At 35.2% G+C, this 15,022-nt stretch overlaps 1 protein-coding gene and 1 long non-coding RNA gene across 6 annotated transcripts in view; one reads left to right on the top strand and one right to left on the bottom strand.

Annotated features, from left to right (window-relative positions):
- The window catches only part of LOC139133942 (lethal(3)malignant brain tumor-like protein 4), a 229,622-nt gene that overhangs the window by 182,144 nt on the left and 32,456 nt on the right, over positions 1 to 15,022 (top strand). For 2 of the 4 annotated variants that reach the window (XM_070700762.1, XM_070700759.1), the window contains exon 1: positions 13,225 to 13,307. The exons of 1 other annotated variant lie outside the window; for it this stretch is intronic. The gene's annotated coding sequence lies outside the window, so the exon portion shown is untranslated. Of the gene's footprint in view, positions 1 to 13,224; positions 13,308 to 15,022 lie in introns of those variants that run through there. One more of the 4 variants, XM_070700760.1, reaches the window with a different exon arrangement.
- Positions 4,116 to 11,515, bottom strand: LOC139133928 (uncharacterized). 2 transcript variants are annotated; one of them, XR_011552677.1, is made up of 3 exons: positions 11,416 to 11,430; positions 4,810 to 5,650; positions 4,116 to 4,351 (listed from the first exon to the last, which is right to left on the bottom strand). It is a non-coding gene; the product is annotated as an uncharacterized lncRNA (long non-coding RNA). The 2 variants fall into 2 exon arrangements; XR_011552676.1 differs by having other exon boundaries at positions 4,810 to 11,515.

The raw sequence follows: 15,022 nt of genomic DNA, 5'->3' as shown, positions 1-15,022 counted from the left end.
CAGAAACGATAAACATCTGGGTCATATGAGTAAAAAAGACATAAACTGTTGATATCCTATAAACAGTAAAATACAAAAAGTTAAAGGCTGTATTAAGAGTTGACAGCAGTTGACCTCATTAGAGTACACTCAGGAAATAGGTCATCGCTACGGTGACACACCTTTGCTTTCACAAAACTAGCTTTGAGTGACTGTAGTGATAAGGTTTGGTGGCACATACCATTGACACATTCCAATTCTTAGCTACTACGCACATTGGCACCTACCGGTAGTCTATGCACCATTCAGTGTCCTTTGTATACATTCACGTGATTTATGAGAACACACTGTATACAGAAAAGGCTTTAAACTTGTCTTTGCAATTTAAATTCCATGCTGCCAACAGAGGATCTCAAAGACATAGGCAAGCCTTTTAGAGAATGGAGTGTGGTGTCAAATTTGAACAAAATTTTGTCAAATTTTGTAAAAGTTCTTACAGATATATGAACTCACTCAACTTTGTGCTGTTAAATTTTAAGCAAAGTACTTGCAATATTGTCGGTCATATTTTATCATGAATTAAAATTGCGGAAATACAGACAGTCACAACTTTATTGCTGTACAAACACAGAAGAGTTTGAGCTTTTCAGGCAAGCAACTGTTTTTGGCATAAAATTGCCAAAAAATTTGACAAACAGATAAGTAAGTTAGACTCCATATTTCAAACATCGTAACTAACACTACATGCTTAATCAATGCTTGCTTTCATTCTTTATTACTCTACACGTCTACAAACAGTGATGTCTGTACCACTTACATCCATATCAATTTAAATTTTTCACCATAGAAGAAAACAACTTACAGATTAAATCAATCACACCTTATCTGGCAGCAGACCTCAAGTAATAAATTACTAGGCAATTCACACACTTATTACATTATTTCAAATATTTATGGTAGTTAATGCGGTTTTCACCATCAGGTCAAAAAAGTATCTTTCCCTCAACTTGTCTTCAGGAAAGAGGGTAGGTCAGTCTAAAACTTCTATTTTCAATGGCGTAAAAAAAACCAAAATTTGGCAAAGCCATTGTGCATTTTTCTAAAAATTGCAAAAAAAAGTTTAAGTGGTGGTTTTAAATGAGTTAGGTCAGGTCTTAAATTTGTGATTCGGCATAGGTCGTACTATATTTGTCTTCTCTGTGTATTGAAGACTTTGCTCTCATTTCTGCCTTGACACGGTTTATTTTGAGCAGATAAAATAATTATGAGTCTAAGAGCTGCAACCTATTCTGGAGATAAAACAAAAAAGTAGTTAATTCCACTTTATTGCAATACCAGATTATAAGACTTCCAGAAATTCCAGCTGGAAAATTATATTATGGTTTAATAATTATATGCAAGAAGTATGAAAATATTCATGTACATGAAACAAGTGAAGTGGATTATGGGATAGATCCTTGAAGTGACTCAAATTTTTATATGGTATCACATCCATAGGAAAACCTTGACCTTTGACCCCTGCCAATATCAGTGTTTCGAAGACATTTACAACCCAGTATCTTTTCAAGGCGGTGTCTTTTTCATCTATGCAGCTCATTACACCACACAAATGTGACAACATTAAAAATGAAGTACATAATTTTTTTGCCATCACAAAAAATGACTATGAGTATGTTTTTTGTTCATGTTGCGGCTGAATTCATTGATCAATGTGGAAAGCAGCACACTGCTTTCATGTAAGCTGATATATATCAAGAATTTTTTAACAATGTCTTCAACAATTTCACAAGCAATATAACTTTCATAGCAGCATTATGGAGTGGTTACCATGGAAACCTTTACTGTCTCTCTGATGATTGAATCAAGTTTCTGAAATTTTAAACCAGAAATATTTATAGTTAAAAACTATCCACTGTTGATTGACCAATCAGAGTGCTCAATTCAGGGTGTTTTATTTACACGTAAAGCCCTGGTCACCAAATTCCAGAAACGAATGACAGCGCCGTAGTAAAGTACTGTCCAATCAAAAGTGAACATGTCATATTCTGTAGACATCTGGTACGTTTTAATATTCAAATTTGGTAATACAGCGGAAACCAGCTGCAACACAAAATCTGCTGTGCCCTAGGGCATTTATATAATGTGCCCTAGGGCATTTTATAGGATGTTCCATTACATTGGAAGGCTATTTCACAAATAAAAGTTTTAATTCATATCCTAAACATGTTACATTGACAAAGGGGACGGTTGACGTAAATACATTGAAAACGAAAATATATCAGTTAGGGGCGATAGTTTTTAAGTCGGATAAAACCCTCATACTCGGGCTTTACTGTGTATAAAGTCCAACCTACGATAAAATGTCTCGGCCTGCGGCCTCGACATTTTATCGTTGGGTTGGACTTTATATACCAGAAGAGCCCTCGTACTCGGGCTTTATCCTATACATATATCAACTTGGTACTCTGCCAGCACTGGGACCTCCATGTTACTTCTCAAATGAATTGCCTCTAGAATGACTTTTTCAAACAATCTTAACCCTTTGAGCACCAGTCATCTTTTGTTGCCTTTACAAAATACACCCTAGTGAGTTTTTTTCAGATTTTTGCCTAAATTTTGGTAAAAAACTGTAGCAAATAAAATGTGATGTCCTTTTGGTTCAAAGTTATCAAAAAATTTCAGAAAAATTCATAAAAATTTTTAAAATGTTGCAGTAAAATTTTGGTCGGAAAAATCACACACTCAAAGGTTAATATAAAATGTTGCCAATAATTATGTGATTGCACTGAAAAAGTTGGGAAATCAGTAGTGCCATACTTGCTTTATAGTGAAGTAGTTTGTTTACAATTTTGGTCTGTTCTTTTTCAAATTTCATGTGGACTTCAACTTAGACATGATACTTTGCACCATGGGTCATGGTTTCACTCCCAAGGTCAAATCATATGAGATCACACTGTAGTTCAGTAGAGACAAATCTTTGAAACAAATTAAAGTAAGATTATCTCAATATTACATGCATATGTGAAGTTTTCACTTTCAGACAAATCCTGCATTCAAAATAAAACACTTGATAAAGACAGGTTTTATCTAGGTTGAAATAGCAGTACTCAAAAAAACATTTATGCTACGTTGATTGCACCATCTTTAGACAAGATACTGTGTAAACGTCAGCACAGATCTTTAGAAGACAGAATCCTAGTCGTTTTGGTTATGAGTTATCAGTAATGGGTAAATGCTAGAACTACAAATATCTCTACAGTACAGATGGCTTTCAATTAGTTGAGAAAAATTATAATGAAAACTGGGACTAAAAATTCAAAGCAGTGGACTATTAAAACTACTGTAATAAATACATAAAGTCTGGCAATGCGATATGAACTTGCCATGTCATGAGATTGTCATATTAGATTACGACCTTGATTAAGAGACAAATACAACCTAACAGTCATTAATTTCAGTCTCAGTGGGAATAGAGTATCAATGGCGTTTTCCTATTATGAAAAGATCCTAGATCCCTTTTAACACTCAATCTCAACATATTTTTCAAATCAGTGAATTAGTTGTCAAAAGTTTTTAGACAAATATCAGGGTTAAGTGACAGATTTCTCAAATATAAACATGCTCTTTCCGGACAAATTTACTCTTATTTCCGTCAAAAGTCTGGCTGAGTGATTTACTTGCTGCACATAATGTGTGTAGTTGGCAGTTTAGTTTGGATTTTAAGGAATCACATTCAAGAATTCACCTTGATAGATAAGGGTGACAGATTCACCATCAAAATGTACACTACATATGACAGACAATGAAATCAAAGCTCAGATTTACTAGGCCCTCAATTTATGACCATGGCAGACAAATCTGGTCATGTCTTATTTCCCTACGTCAGTGGGAATATATAAAGATGATCAAGCAGCGTGAACAATTTCAAGTTTCTGGTGTAACAGTTATGGCTTTATTCAACGGTACAAACAGTGGAGATGAAGTAGTTGAGATTGTTTATAAAACACAATGAATGAATTTAATGGTGGTATATTTAACTGTGAAAGTAAGCAAAAGCTACTTTCATTTTCTACAGCTGGTTGAAAAGTGAAACAATGACATCATTGCTAAAAATAAACACAAGATTCAAGCAAACATTACTTTTAATACATTTTAATTCTACCACACTGGAACTTAAAAACATACATTTTCTTAAAAAAAACAGAGAAAAGGCAAAGAGAATTCAGTGTCATTTTAATGTCATCTTGACTGAATAATCAAACACTCCATCACGACCAATATTCTCTTTAGTTGGACACCAGATGGCAGTAGATACTGACTGGGCCTCAATGGCATTTCCCACGTCAAAATGTCTGCTTCCGTTTACATCCATCTGAATATAATAACAGAAAACACTTCATGCAATGAAACATACTGCAAAATTGTAGTCAGGTTCCTCCTGATTAAGTATGTCATATATCCCATAATTTTCAATCACTTGTGACATTTGACCTTGACCTTTAGTACTTGTACCATATGTCCTTCAGATATATTTATAGATTGAAACAGGTCAACTGTTAGAATAGTCTACCTCCATTACAGGCAGCCCTGAATGGCTAGAAATAACAAATCAAACACATTACTAAGTAAAGACATCACACAACTATCTCATCATAGATACTAGATATTTGATATTTAACAATTACTTGACTTCAAAAAATTTGCAAGTTCAGTAGAGAAACCATGCACAGACATTTCACATACCGATTGATTTTACATTTAAAATATGGAAAACATAATAATCAGCAGTTGATTTTTGATAATCTTTGAAAAGACTTAATATCAAATTACCTTAGTCTTCATCACATGGTATGGAGTTGCCTTGGTAACCAGTTCTAAATTACCTAAATTGAGATGAGGCTGGTTGTACACTGGCACTCTGAGGGTCATTATTTATTCGTTGAGTAAATAGTGTCAGGGCTAAGATTAGCTGAATATGAAAGCACATGATTTGATGAAGTTAGTATCTTTAAAATGGATATGACAGCATAGCAACATAGTTTACTTGTAAACTACCCAGATATTGACATGAGATTACTGATGAAAAGATGAGTCGTATGGACATGAATATTATCAAGGACAGTGTGTTACTTTTTGCAAGCCATTGACGACGCTGTGTTAGAAGATGGCCCCGGCATTGGGAAAAGTACATTTGTCTAGGGAGTTCAACGTGCTTTTTCCAATACCTGAACCAGCCCCCTAGAACAGTGGAAATAAATCAACATGTGTATGTTTCATGAGTAGTGATGACCAGATGGGATGAAACAGTGAATTAAACCACTCTGATGTGTTGTTGAGGAATTTTAGCCAGGCGTTGGGAAGAGTACATTTAGAAGTATTTGTATCAACCACAATGTGCTCAACACAAACGCCTGGCCAATATTCCCGACATTAGATCCCAACTGGACTCAAAAAACACACAAGTTCAAAAACACTTATCCATTTGGTCAAATTTCCTCTTTCAGGTTATTTCCAGTTGTTGTCATGGTAACCAGGTGTTGACAAGGGCTAGAGAGTGAGCCAGGCATTAGGAAGAGTACATTATTGTTAGTGTCAAAATGTGCTCTTGCGAATGTCTGCCTCAACCCCTACAACAATTGGACTCTGTGTAATTGTGTCTTCATGTCTCAATCTGGAAAAACACAAAGAAAGGAAAATCAAGATTAAATGTGGCATTCACTTCACAAATAAAATGCATTATTTGATGTTGTGTATATTTTTCTGCTCACATTGTTTCCACATGATCTGTAGAAAGTTAATATTTGAGGTTTATAATTACATACTTGTAAAGGACATAATTCAACTCCATATAAAACATAAACAACTTCCAATATTCTTATATTTCATCACAAGCTGTCTATTTACACCAACCACACTGACCAATATTTACAGATTCAATGACGAACATCTGCATGTGGTGATAGAAATATTCTAATCTTGAAATCTGTCCAACTTTAGAATACAGTTCCTCCTGACCCTGTTCAGATAAGACTATGAATTGACTTGAACTTAATTTTAAATTAAGGCTCATAAAATGGACCTATCAAGGTCAGGGTCAGAATTTCAATCCTTGGCTTTCATCAATTCCTTATCCTGAATAAGTCCATGAACCTCTTAAATATGGTAACATTCCACAAAATTACACTCAATGTATCTTAACCATGCAGGAAAAGACTTGTTTTACGACAAGGATGTTGTGAATTTCCCATTCAAAACAATTTCCTTGTAATTCCTAGACAATAATGGAACATAGTATGTAGATCCTTATTATTTCCTTGTGTCCCTACAAGCAGAGAAACATGATAATGTAATTCAAACTTGCAAATGACAACTGTCGACAAGTTAAGGAAATTTTTACATGCATGTCAAAATGGCTGAAACACCATTAGTTTTAAAACGTTTCACTTTTCTTTTTATAAATTAATCTTGTTCAGCTGGTGAATTGACAAGAACCTCTGAGACTTTGTGTCCTAAATGCCTCTTCTAGAAGCCATGACCTTTGACATATTTGCATTGCTGACCACTGCATAGTTGACCATCGGCTGAAGACCATGTATTTACACGCCCTATTTTGAATATTCTGAAAAGCCTAAATGCCAGTGGCAATGACACAATTGAACATCAAACATTCAGCAAGTATTCAGCTCATCTCAAAGTAACATTTCTGTAAACTAATCCAACCGAATCGTCAAAAGTCTCACTTATTACATTTTACCATGACCTAAATTATATTGGTTCAGCACACAATCTATTTATTGCCAATCTATCAAGTCATATCACCACTCTGAGGATTCTGTTGCACTTCAAAAGTTGTGAAAAATTCTAAAACTGATTGGCAGTAGCAAGATCTTATCGGTAGTAATATTCCAACTAATTGATCATTAATTATCACCATTTGTACCAACAGGTCACTCAATAACCACCAATTCTGCTCATTAATTGTCATATTTGTCCTAAATTGAAAATGGTTGAGTGACAAAATCATCATGATGGTTCATTACAGCTGTGTAGATATTTGATGGGTGGGGATTATTACCTTTTCAGAATTACATTTGGATGGTAGATTTAGTTTTTTGTTAACACAGTTTTTTTTCGAAGTATTTTAATTTTTTGAGCGGCCAAAGTCAGGCAGACCGTGACCTCAATTCTATGAGCCATGTGACTTATAATGTCCTTCAAGTGTATCGCTGACATTACTTTCTACAGCTGTATTGAATTCAATCTATTCACCAAGGTTTATCGGGTTGTGATTTCAACGTAAAAAGAGTTTGGGCAGGATAAGAAAGTATCTTGCTGTGAATCAGAATTTCCCACAACTTTTTCAAGAAATTGCATCAGCCTAGAAGCTTTATCATTCAACATGTCCTTGTGTAGGATTTAACAGCAGCAAAAATATAACCTAAGTATCTTTTAACAGGTTATCTTTCGATTATAAGTTGCTAATCCGTGCCCTGTACGTAATTCTATTGAATTCACCGAGATGAAAATTACTTGAAGAAAATCAACGAAACTTCAGTAACTTGTAAAACATTACCTACAAGAACTAGTAACTTCCAACAAATAAATATTCTCCACTTTCTTTGTGCATGAACATTAATTTTGCATGATATCTTTTCACAGAAATATTTGTTCAACAACAGTATAAACTATGATACATGGCTCCCGGACAACTAGGACGTACTATTTGATTCCCAAAATTTGAAGGTCAGAAGTCACATTACATGAGAATTTTTCAATCCTTGACAAGTTTTTAACTCATGACTTATCTTGTTGGTGAAACAGAGTCAATAGTACATACACAACACCAAGATGGAGTTTTGAGGAAATGGGGACATATTTCACAAACAGTATGCAAAACAGCTACCAATCAAACATGGAATTTTCCGCTGGATTGTAACTGATAACATACACATGAAACTTGTCTTGTAAATCCCTAGGTAAATTTATGTGGAAATTTGTAGAGTGGAATCAACCATGGTTTTCTATGAACTGGAGATTGTGTCGGTTCAAAGGGATTGTTTACCCATTGCAAAGTGGCTAGTTGCTAGAGCATTACAGCTTATGCTGAAACAGCATTTGGGAATGCATCAAGCTTGCCGGTGTCAGGGCTTTGTTATACAAACTGTACATGACATAGCTTGCACAAAGCTCGCAAGAATTTATGACATTGACATATCGATATTTGTCATACTTGCATGTCACACCTGATAGAAATCTTACAAAATACACTTCAGTGAGGTCACACAACCATTTCATGATGGCTTTGCATCAACTCTCTGAACAGGCGTAATGAAATCAACATGTTAAATCTGTTGGTTCAATTAACCTACCTGATAATGAACTTGCAAATTTCAACCAAAATGTTGTTAATATTTAACTTTATTGCCTTTCTTAGTAGCTGACAATCCTCGTTGTATTTACACATTGATATGGTCAGATAGTTATAGCCACCGCCAATCTGTACCATGGTACCAATGGCTTACGTTACACGTGATAAAATGGTCAGCACATGGTTGTCCAACCAGCATTTCAAATTTTTTGAGCAAGTTCATTTTTGGAATGAATTCTCATCAAAACTACCACTGTATCGATCATTAGGTACAAACCTATGATGCAATTTGTATATGTCCTTTCACCTATAAAGATATCAAGTTTTAAGAATACAGTTTCCATCAACAACTTCAAACCATCAACAACTTCAAACCTAAACCTCATGCAGCGTTATTCTTCTGAAAATGCTGCATACACAAAATTTCTAACATTATGGAACTTCAACCTTTTTTCTCACATTTTTATATGAACTTTTAAAATCTTTACCGGATTGAATCGTGGAACTCTTAACAACTAATCACAACTAGTGTTTAACACTGTTCTGAAAACTAAACCCAAAGCTTACAATGTTACATAAATAACGAACTCCTTAATTCATGAAGTTTTAATAAAACATGTTCAATTATTGAATATTTTCTACATTTACCATCAAAATTAAACTACCTTACACCTGGACATGAATGAATACATTTTACCGAAACAGAAGTTACAAATATGCACACATATGTTTTGTTGGTAATGATAATTACAATGAAAGACAAAACTGACCTTTTCAATATTATTATAAGCAGCATACAAAAATCCATGATTTCAGTATCACTGCTATGTCACAAATTGTTTAGATACCACTAAGCTATCACGTCCAACCATCATCAAGTTGTCTTTTGACAAAAAATACAATTGTGGCAGGTATTCCATCCGATATTCACCAGAGTTTCTCTTCAATCTACGTTGGAAAATCCAGAGTTTACAGCCAGTCTTTAATTTCATCAATTATTTCCTAGTTCTAATTTCTAAATGTATTTCCCTATGAAAGATTTCTCATCTATATTTTATGTATCTGTTTAAAAACTATATCCTCAAGATACAAGCATACATTTCATATGAATGTTTGTAAATCAATCATTGATGAAGAGTAAAAGAAAATATAGATTCATAGAAAAGTCACAAATTTCAAAACATTCCATTTACACCGACATGTCCAGTCATTCCACTTTCATTTTATGTGTGTCAATAAAATACAATTTGTTGAACAAATAATGTAGAACATCAAAATGGATGGACAGATACAAGTTACCATGACATACTATAACAACTCTTTTATATTTCACTTCGCCTTCGCCATATTTTCAGAAATCGAAACGATAATTGTTGAGATTGCAATCAAAATTTTCATGACTCGACTCACTTTTCAGTGTTAAATTATCACTGACAGCCATAAACCTTCAAAATGTGATAAATTTTCTCAGATATTTCTTCAACCTCCATTTATAATAGAATCTAAAGAGTTCAAGGCCACATTGCTATATTGCTATATTTGCAGCACGTTTATTCATCTGAGTCACAAGGCATTGCACTATTACTCATCGTTACTTCTATCCGCTAGTTTCCTTTCCTTTCATAAAATCTTGACTCTACATCTTGTCTTCAATATCTCACCTCCATACATGCAAGCTTGAGTTTTTATTGCCTATCAGTTTTACAATAACCAACAAAAAAGGCGTACATTCCATAGGCCCCTGACCCTAACATAAAATTCTCTATTTTCTTTAGCTAGAGCGCAGAACACTAAAATTACTGTACAAATTTTATAACAATTTTTCCTAAAGCATGGAAACTAAAAATACCAACTACAGTAGAGCAAGTAAATGACTAGAATCAAGGACATTTCAAAATTTGACAGTTATATGAATGAAGGTCAAACAAAAATGCCGAATTGCAGGTTTATGTTTGTAGAGTTATTTTATGACTTTACATCAATGGAGCCTTAAAATGATTAACTTTTAGACTTTTCTTTGATAAGGACTCCTTGAACTGATCAAAAATGTAGTCTCTACTTGGACCTCGCACTCTGACAGCATGTCGGAGAACGACCCCAAATATGAAATGACTAAAACACAATTATTCTTATATCAATTAAATTTTAGAAAATGGCGTAGAATATATCTAAACTATTGTCCAGAGTGCACGGCTGGGCAGAAGACTTGCTCACAATTTGAGAGCAGCTCTTGGAAAGACTTGTTAGAATCAATGACCTTGAAGCCATACCATGTACTCTGGTTAGTACAGCTATCATAAAATACAGAAAAATATATTTAAAATGTGGAACAATTTTACTCCTTCAAAGAAGTCATCTCTGAATGTTCATTTGGAATTTTGAAAAGCATAAGTGACTAAAATTGGCTAGTTTAAGGTCATTTTCAGGTCATGGGCCTTGCTAAGGCCATCCTGCATAATCACATCAATGGCCTCATTTTGAAAAGAAAAATTGACCTCGAAACTAATCCGCGTTTCATACAGTTTTACAGCTTTCCTTCCCCACTAAATTCTTTAAAGTGCAGGAATTCAACTACTTTATTGAGTGTCATCCGAATTTCACACTTTTTTGCTCTAAATAGTCAAATAGAGACTCGGTGAGTCGATGGCCTGATTGCGATAGCAATCATGAACAACTTACAAGGGCGTGGACAATCGCTCACAAGCCACATGACCTCCAAATGTTCAGATCCGAAATATTTGAAAATCAAATACACATTTAAGTTGCTTCAGAGACAAAATTGCAATTCGCCCTGTCCGCGGGCCGTTAAAGTAACAGGTGTACGAAAAGATCGGCAAACAGATATATAAAAGTGAACGGGAGTTTTGCGGTGCATTCGTCGGGAGTCGGCCGGTCCTCGCTCTAACTATTCACGCACTGACCTTAAAAAATTCACCGACAAATACCGCACAACACCCTTACTTTACAGACACAAAAAATCACAGAAAAGAGAAAAAATCCAAGATCGTATCAAGCAAACCGAATTAAAGTGACAATATCAAAGTAGAGAGGGTTTGTTAAACGCATACCTGAGAACACCGTACGTGTTAGGCGGCAGCTCTTTCAAAGTGGGCTGCTCAATGCAGTTGTGACACATGCTTCGATATGACCTCAACTCTTCGCTAGATACACTTGTCATCTAATACGTCCCGATCAGCTGACCTCCGCCCACCCACTAAAATGGCTGTTCCGTTAACTGACCACTCAGAGCGCTTTATTTTAGTGATCGGAATATCAAAATTCTCCCACCCACTAATTGAGTAACGTGTATATCAATTTATCATTCACATTTTGTCGTATTCAGCGGTCACACTGACAAGGCCATAAACAGTCAAACTGATTCATTCAACATGTATAACCCTACTTTCAGCTGCTTTGTACGTTGAGCACAGAAACACTTGGAATGTAATCATTTTTGTTTTCCTGTTCGGTTTAAGTTTAATTAAGGTGATAATAAGGTATATGATAATAAGGTGCTAAGAATACTGCATGTCAGTAAAACAACGAAATCGTAATGACTAAACTCTGGCAAAACTTGCAGGAATATGACTTTCAGAATACTTTAAAACAATTCATTTTCTGCACGTACAATTTGCCAATATCGTGGGAGGTCCAAGGGAAGTCTTGGTCACGTGACTGTAAAGTATAGCTTAGAAACGTGATCAAGTAAATGTATGTATGTATATATGTATGGATGGATGGATGGATGGATGGGTAGATGAATAAATACACAAATACATACACATTATATGATATTATGTATATGTAAACAAAAACATAAATTACCTAAAATATTATAAGTGATGATATGTCATTTCTGTTATTTATTAATGGACTTGTAACCCTGCTCTGGCATCGAGCTCTGGAATTTCGTGAGAGAGAGAGAGAGAGAGAGAGAGAGAGAGAGAGAGAGAGAGAGAGAGAGAGAGAGAGAGAGGAGGGGGAGTGAGAGCAAGTTGGAAAAATAGGGATGCTGAAAATGAGATGAATATCGATCAATGAAGTAAAGTTGATCAATTGATTTTTCAATTGATTACGATGTGTGTAATCTTTATATCTGTAGTATTTATTTAACATAAATTGCCTATCCTTGTGTTAGATACTAGCAAAGTTAAAAAAAAAACTTCAACTCTTTTGATCTTTTTAATGAATCTTTAATTACTTTTCAATGAAGCAGAGCCAGCAAACTTGTTTGCGCACCAAAATAGCCTTCGATTTTTTAAATTCGTTAACGCTGTAATTAAAAATATGAGCTTCTGAGGGTTATAACAATCTGAATCAATGATATCTACCGTCCAAATAGCAGAGGGGAGCTTTTAGTAGTACCGATTCAGATGGAGCGAAAACTTTAATGAACAGCGCCATCATACCTGGTATGGATCAAGTTAACAGTTGGTTGCTAGGTTACGTAATCTACTTCCTGTTGGAAAGGTTGAGGCAAGGTTCGGCTTGCCGGTGATCGAGTGAGTGCGGCCGAATATCGACTTTTCCAATATTCTCTCATACCGTTTAGGGGATTTTGATCTCCTGCAACGGAGTTAAAAACATCATAGACAGTGCTTTCCGAGTCTCTTAAAAAAATACGAATATTAGCAGTTCGAGACTTTCTGAATGTTACTGACAATAAGATAACATAAAGTGTTTTTTCTTCAAAGGTTGGCGTAAGAGTAGTTTTATCATTCACGCCATTGCGTCGGCTCAACTCTGCCGCCCACCGTCGTCCTACCCTATGTGGCCTCTATGGCTTGGAATGATTCTCACATTTTTCCAGGGGGTGCAGAGTTTCCACATGCGGAACAGCTAATAATTTGCGCAAGCGCATTCAGTGCTGCGGTACAGTTAAAATATGTAAATTTTATGCAAATATAGGGGCTGCGCTGACTCGTGACTGTAATGGCGCTTGCGATCTGCTGAAAAAACGGTGAGAAATTGGTTTTAAATCCATATTTTTGTCCTCGAAATTTCTTTAAAATCCAATATACTTTTCAAGGGCGATGCAATAATAATTGTTTTCTACTTTCGCCAGTTTGTTTATTTATGTTTTGCGGAATTTCGTCGATTTTTTCACGAAATTTCATAGTTACAGCGGCGATCATAATGTGTTTTTTAAAGCTGAGTGTACTTTTTGAAGCCTTGACAGACTTTGGAAAAAATGAAAAAAGCGTTTTACATTGGTAAGTTTGGGCATTTGTATTACGGTGAGGCATACATGGGTAGTTATAGAACGCAACTGCCATATTTTGAAGTAGCAAGTGTGCACTGCGCATTTTTTCCTGTCTTGAAATTGTAGAGTTTTCGTTTCAGGAAATTTGGCAAATTGCTGGAAGTGTGCATAGGCCAAACGGGGGTGCATACGTAGAACTTCGATACGACTTTAAATTTATAAATTTACGTAATGTTGTGAGAAAAGGACCCTTAAAGTTTAGGGAACAGAATGTTTCAAAGCACTTCTATTTACTTTTGTGCCTTCAAAGTTTCCTTTCAAATATATCTTTCAAGTTTTGTGCGTGTTATGGCTAAAATGTGTCACTCGTATCCGCCATGTTTCTTTTATTTCGCGCGAGTCAGACACGCCAGGAGAACGCGTTGTGTGAAACTGCAAGAAGTATTGTGTTTGCCTTTGAAACGAGCTTCAAGTCGGACAGTTTGCTGCCAGTGATCTTTTCTGTCGCTTTTGCAGCAAAGAAAATGATGTCATTAACAACTTTTTGTCATATTATATGTTTGTGTGCATGGCGAGTGTGACCTTTCGATTCACTGCATTGTTAACTTTGGCAATTTTAATATCTGCTTTGAACTTCTTGTTTCCAGCGTACAGTCTACTTTCAGACTTCCTTTTCAACCCCTCAAAAACAAAACATTGCAAACCGTGTAATCTGAATGTTGACATATGAAAAATAAATAAGTTCTGATATTTTATTTATTTGCTGTAGGTCCAATTGACAAATTCAGTAAAAGTTCATCAACTGAAAAAGCTGGTTTTGCTGTGTGCTATATTTGCCCCTTGCATACGTGTATAATTAGCATATTGCAAGGTGTTTAGAACTCATTACAGGGGTGGACAGCTTTCGCCTGAGGGACTCTGTATTCCTTGCAGAGGCCAAATATGTTGAGAATGAACACCTAATTTTGTGTAATTTATCACACGGTAACAAAGATGGTATGATAACAGTAATGTAGCAACATTGATCAGGTTTGAAATGAAATCCACTTAGTTAAGAGGGTCAATTGATACTGATAAACTGATAAATATTTTGTAGGTGGGTGTAAAAACCACGGAAATGGGCAAAGTCTTTTATGAAGAAAGTAGCCCTTTCTGGTAAAATAAAATGCAGTCCCTGTGAAATGGTGTATGAACATATCCTTTGCAAGAAAGACTATCAGATGGTTATTTAATATTAATTTCATGAATGACATTGTTAAGTTGGCCTCATATTTAACATAAGATGCTGTCCTTGTTTGTTTTTAAGTGTTGTGCCAGTTTGCAATTAGAGAATGTGGAAAAAAAACCATATTTGTTAAACCATTAATATTTTGAATTACGTCCCGTAAAATTGGTCACAAGCTGAAGTGAAATTAAATGTACATGAATAGATGTAGGTGCAGTTAAAGAACATTCATGTCATTGCCTGTTGT

Source organism: Ptychodera flava, chromosome 5, assembly GCF_041260155.1.
Source record: "Ptychodera flava strain L36383 chromosome 5, AS_Pfla_20210202, whole genome shotgun sequence".
Taxonomy (NCBI): Eukaryota; Metazoa; Hemichordata; class Enteropneusta; family Ptychoderidae; genus Ptychodera; species Ptychodera flava.
Note: the sequence above shows the minus strand (reverse complement) of the source record. Positions and strands in the feature narration are given on the sequence as shown.